The sequence below is a fragment of the Pteropus medius genome, unplaced genomic scaffold, assembly GCF_902729225.1.
Source record: "Pteropus medius unplaced genomic scaffold, Ma_sr-lr_union100, whole genome shotgun sequence".
NCBI lineage: Eukaryota > Metazoa > Chordata > Mammalia > Chiroptera > Pteropodidae > Pteropus > Pteropus medius.
The window spans coordinates 3,342,830-3,348,829 of NW_024350319.1; the positions used below are offsets into that span (position 1 = coordinate 3,342,830).

The 6,000-nt window shown below is 39.5% G+C and overlaps 1 protein-coding gene, 1 long non-coding RNA gene and 1 pseudogene across 2 annotated transcripts in view; 1 reads left to right on the forward strand and 2 right to left on the reverse strand.

Moving 5' to 3' along the window:
* GNG12 (G protein subunit gamma 12) overlaps positions 1–6,000 on the reverse strand; it is a 203,283-nt gene that overhangs the window by 154,189 nt on the left and 43,094 nt on the right. The window lies entirely within an intron of this gene.
* Positions 258–373, reverse strand: LOC120583504 (uncharacterized; annotated as a pseudogene).
* LOC120583206 (uncharacterized) overlaps positions 5,199–6,000 on the forward strand; it is a 22,273-nt gene continuing 21,471 nt past the window's right edge. Inside the window, exon 1 of the long non-coding RNA XR_005647730.1 lies at positions 5,199–5,559. This is a non-coding gene — a long non-coding RNA (uncharacterized LOC120583206). The remainder of the gene's footprint in view (positions 5,560–6,000) is intronic.

Consider the following 6,000-nt stretch of genomic DNA (forward strand, 5'->3'; position numbering starts at 1 on the left):
TTCTCCAAGAGTTGGGAGTTGTTCTAGCAGATAGAGCAGAATAGTAGATAGTAGAATGAGGAAATGAGGATCTTGTCACTGGGTATTTGACCTTGAGATCCAGGGTAGACAGGAAAAAAAGTGAAACCAGGCAAGAACTGATGATGAGATATTGATTCGCTTATTTTTTATTTTTTAGGTGAGGCAACTCTTGGTTGAATTCACAGATTGCAAGGACCTTGTCAGCTTATGATGCTTTATTTTTTTTTTATTTTTTACATCTACAGCACCTGGTCTTCCTAGGTCTCCCATCCAAGTACTAACCAGGCCTGACCCTGCTTAGCTTCTGAGATCACACAGGTTCAGACTTGTTCAGGGTAAAATGGCTGTAGACAAGATATTGATTCTTGAAGAGGATTTTGGAATGGTTTTAAGAGTAGAAGCTCAGGAAGTTGTAATGTGGCAATGAGAATTCTAAGTCTAGTACTTTTGAGGTGAAAATCAAGGGAATGATAATACTAAGGCCTGCGTAAGGCAATGGGAATGAGGAGATTGCTTTAGTGAAATGGAAATGAAGTTATTAGCATGAAGGGGGGCCAGAAAATGTGGGCCTTGTCTGAATGGAGGCTGACTGTTCCCTGAAGTGACCCAGTCGGATATCAATTTGAAGTCTGCTAACATAACCAAAACCAAGAGGAACAACAGCTTCGGCTTCAGTCTTAAAATAGGCAGGTCACATTGAAAGTTTCTGGAAAGAAGTCCAAAATGGTCTAATAGGTGATTGAAACAGGGCAGCTAAAAAGGCGTTGTGAAAAGAATGCATGAACCACTACCACAATCAAAATGCAGTGCATACATTTCCAAGGAAGTGAAAGAAGCTAGGGAATGTCTGGCCAAAGATCCCTGAAGTGGACAGTGACTTCTGGAAAGGCACCAACAAAGTAAATTAGACATTTTCTGTTAAGACATCTTTTGAACACAAACAACATTTCAATTAGTGTCATGCAGGGGGGTCCACTTACTGTTAAAGTAAGTGATTCTTCTCTAGCTCTCAGGGATATGACGTCGAAGAACAGGCGTGGGAAAGGAATTCTGTGTATGTTTTTAGAAAAATCATTGTGGTTTTGTATTGATTTTACCAGAGAAAGAAAGTGTAATTTAATGAAATACATAATGTTCTCAGCCAGGGCAGCACATTAGCCTGGAAATGAGGGGGAAATGGTCGATAGACTGAATTCTCCAGATGATGGCTATATATGTGAGCTGTGCTTTTAGAGCAGAGGTTATTAAACTTTTCAGCATGGACGCCCTCTCCTCAGAACTTTAGGAGAGAGTGGGGCATAGTAGTTACAGAGTGATTAGGCTACCTGATTTTGAATCTTTGCTTTTTAAAGATATTAACCAGCTGTCCTTAAGTAAGTTATTTAACCTCTACATGTTTCGATTTCCTTACCTTAATAATTCTCCTTCTTATCATTTAAATAATCCCCAGGGGTCAGCAATATTACCAGTTTTTGTGTACACCTCCAGAGATATTCTGTGCATTTAGCAGTCCATGATGTGTTCCTTCCTTCCTTCCGTCCTTCCTTTCTTCCTTCCTTCCTATTCCAAAAATGAGAGCACTTTTCTGTATCCTTTTCTAAAAAAATTAACTACTTTCTTGGAGGTCATTCCACAGCATCACACAAAGAGCCTCCTTGACTGTATTAAAACAGATTTTCCATTCATTATTTTATTTGAAAATGACCGTTTTACTGATTCCTTGTGTGATAGCAAGCAAGGTTAATAAACTTGCTTGCTGACATACAGTGAGAAAGTGTCAGAGCTTGGACTAGGATACGAAAATTCTAACTCCATGTTCATTGTTCATTTCTTAGCCCACCCTGTGTGAAATTGACCTGGGATTCAATGCTTTCTCTACAACAAGTCTACCTAGATGTTTGCATTTCATGGCACTGTTGCCTTAGACTGTGTCTAACTAAATGTAGTTGCTCCATAAATGTTTGTTGAATGTCCTAGAACTGGTTAATTCATAACCCTGGATAATGATTCACATTTTTACCATCAATCCCTCATATTTCCCAAGAGAAATATCCTTAGCATACATGCTGATGAAAATATTATGCATGGGTGCAAATACAAAATGTTCTAGTCACAGCTAAGTGCAAGTTGTTTAGCAAGCTGAAAAATTTGACATAATCCTCTAGCTATCACACCAGTGAGTCAACCAGCAGCCCTCCTGGCCCACAAGGAGTTCAACTTCTCAGAAATAGTATCTGAGCAGGTGGGGGCGCCTGTTGGAGTCTCCTCAGCTCAGAAGTCACAGATAGAGCCAGATACCTATTGTTTAGGTACAGGCCCCTACTTCCCCTTTGGCTGCTAAAGCCTGGGAAATACAGTGTACATTTGCTGCCTTTTCTAAAGCAAGCCGAGCACCTAGCTATCCCTGAGGTAGGAGGATTAAAGCAATGCAGTGTTCATACACATGGAAGACGTTTTATGCTTTCAACACAAATTTATAAGGTATTGTAATTTATTTATAAGATAACAGTGCTCTAAACTCACTTTATCAAAATTCATTCCTACTTACTACTGGAAGAAAATTTTAAAATGCTGGTTGATGCTAATGTACTTAATTGTCTTTGGATTTTTGGTCTTTGGCCTATTGTGCTGTATTTATACAATGCTTATGTTCGAGAAAGAAATTATCTGGATGCCTTAAGGACAGTTTACATAAAAAGCCTTCAAATCACCATTTGATTCCTTCTGTTTTGTTTGTTTTGTTTTGCTTTTAGTTCTTTATAGTTCATAAAACACTTTCAAATAAAATACCTCATTTGATCTTCAGAGAAACCTTAGGTAAGGCAGCTCTTAGTATTCTCATTTTCCTTTTGGAGAAATTGAGACCCGAGAACATGTAATATCATGTCCAGGGACATGAGGAGGAAAAGAACTGGATCTCAACTCCATTCTTCTGAATTTAAGTCCAAAGTTTTTCCACTTCACCTTCTGTTTCCTCTTCACCCTACCTGTCCATCTCTCCATCCACCCATCCACCCATCCATCCATTCATCCATCCATCTATCCAACCATTAATCATTAGTTTATTCAACAAAAGTTTTTGAATGCCTGTCATGAGCCAGGCATTGTATGAGGTGCTATGGCAAATAGAAATATGAGTCAGCTGTAACTCCTATTCTCAAGGAATTTATAATCCACCAGGGATCCTAGCTATAGAGTTGAGTAATTCTAAACTGAGGCAGAAAGTGATAAGCATGAGAGAACCAGAATGTCCTACAGGGGTTCTGATTCAGGAGAGTAATAGAACTGGGAGATAGAGTAATACAAGATGTTAACAAGAAGTGATTCACATGGAAGGAGACCATAGCATAGGAATGCTATGTGTAGAGAGAAACCTCGAAATTGGTTTTCTGAGGGCATGGTCTAAGGATGAACCTGAAATCACTTAGGGGAACAAGTATAGAAAAAAAGAGAGAGCGAACATATCTGAAAGGGAACAGAGATGAGAAAGTTCAAGTCAGTAAGATGAACTTTTTTAAAGAAAGTACATAGATTCGAAAGTTCTGAGCCAAAGAAAAAGAGTCTGAAAAGTGGCCAATAACATCAAGGTGGCACAGAGACATAGTGCTTCTACACTCAGGGAGCATTTTCTGCTCCGTCTGAATATTTGGAGCATCTCGTGGCCAAGGGCAGTATAAAATAGGATATAGCTCCTTCCAGAGCAGGTTTGGATGGAATCTAAATCACAAAATAGAGTTAGGTCAGCTAAGAAAACTGGAAATCTGAGGTTTTGGAAATCAGTCTGTATACATATACTTAGTATAATTTCATGATGGTTATTTTCCCTGTATATCTAATATTTCCTATAGTGGTAAGAATATAAAGTAGGGAAATATATCCATGAAAAATTATGCTATGAAACTAATTGCCTCAAGGAATTACTCCAAAAATTATCCTGATTAAGGTATTATGTACATATCTTCCCATCGAAGGTCCCAAGGCATACTGAATAGTTCAGGAGTTAGGTGCAATGGACCCCAAAAGGACAAAATGATAATACTTTCAACCATCCAATTCAACCAGGGAGGAAATGTGGCTAAATTTGTGTCCTCTCTCCTAGACCGTAAGAGCCTATGAAGGGAGGGACCCTTTTTTGATCATCTTGGCATTCCCTGTGCTTAGTAATGCACCTGGAAAATAAAGATGTTTCTCTGAAAATCTGCATACAGCTTCATCTATCTGAACCTTATATATTCCTTCACAGACACCATAGACTATGGGATGTTTAAGTGCTGTAGATGTTTAGTATTATAGTTCAGACTACGGGAAATCACTTCTGGCTGGGAGGTCCTGAAAGGCTTCTCAGAAGAGGTGGGACTTGAATTAGATTCAGTGAAATTTACATTGGTAAAGAGAGCCAAGGAAGATGTTTCTTAACACTTCAGTGTCCAGAAGTGTTAGGAAACATCTTCCTTGGTTCTCTCACTTTGGTGAGAGCTCAGGGAGATGGAGAACAATGAAAGCTTTGGAAGTCAGTAGCCTTACATCAGAACTGCAGAGTCTGCAAGCAATCTCTAAGACCATTTGCCTCCGAAAAGAAATGAAAATTTGAGCATGGAGAGATTCTCTAATGGAGAGGAAATGAAGAGAGGCAGGGAATAGGACCAAATCTCTGGGTAAAACCTCTCTAAGGGAGTGAGTGGAAGAGAAGTCAACCAAGTCAATTGAATTCAGAAAAAGGTGAACAGGATAAAGGCCTCATGCCAGCCAGAGCTGCATTCTGGTAAGGGAGGTCAAAAGAAAACAGGTTTTCAAGTGGACAGGGAGGAAAAGCTTGTAAGATGAATTTGGAATGTCTGGTCTTCTTACTTGCAAAGCTAAATTAAAAAAAAAAAAAGTGTGTTCGTGAAAGCAACCGTAGAATAAAAAAAAAAGAAAGAAACAGATCTCCTTTAAGGTGCTGCACATTGCCTAGTCTGTGCCTCTTTGCTTTGCTTCCTCATGTTTCCCTGAGCAATGATTCACCACTGGAGGCCTCATTTCCTTCTTTGGGCATTTGCCAACTTACAGAGCTCTAAAAGGAGCCCTTCCCCCATCCTCTGCTCTTGCCTTATTAGTGCTGTGAGAAAAAAATTAACGTATTGAAGTACATTTCCTTTGTGGTTACTGGGTAAATTCTTCCAGGCCTAAATGTCCATGCGTTTTAGAGAAGAAGCTGAGGATGTTTGTCGCCAAAGTCTGACTAAGGATTTAGCTGAAACAAAAATGTGATGCCCCTTTACTCTTTCCTCTCCCCTTCCATGCTCCCATCCTATGTCCAGCAAAAGTTGAGCTCTTCCCTGAAGAAAGGGAAAACGGGTTTTCTTGGAGAAGTAACTGACAGTCAGCAAGCGCATTTACTAAGCACGATGTTGGCATATTTCCCATGATGCCTGTAGCAAGCTCCACATCAGAGGTTTGAGAAAACACATGCACTTTGTCACCTTGACACAGGAACACTAAATTCAAGGATCACTGAATGGATCACTGCATGGGCGGAGAAGGAAGAAACTTTTAAAGGTATGACTTCCCAAAAGCCAGGGTAGGTGACATAAGGCCTTCCACAATCATGTCAGAGAAGAGGCCAGAAGACATTTCTGAGTAACAGGCAGTTATTGAATATAGCCCTCTATTGCTAAAGATGATAAAAATACTACTAATGATATGTATTAAATACTACAATGGGATAGGCACTGAATGCTTTACAAATGTTCACTCATCTAATACTTTAAACAACCTTATTAGTTGGGCCCTGTAATTAAAATAATTTTGTCCAAAAAAAGTGAGGGGTGGGGGAAAGAAAAAAAGAAAGAAGAAAACAGAAATGAAATAATGAAGATAAAACAGTCCACTTTGACCACCACATACCAGTCCCCCTGGAGTTACAGATGTTTCTCTTTGCATTTACATACAGGTGTTTGATGGCTATTTAGGCTTTGCCCTGTTCCCACCCACGCCCCC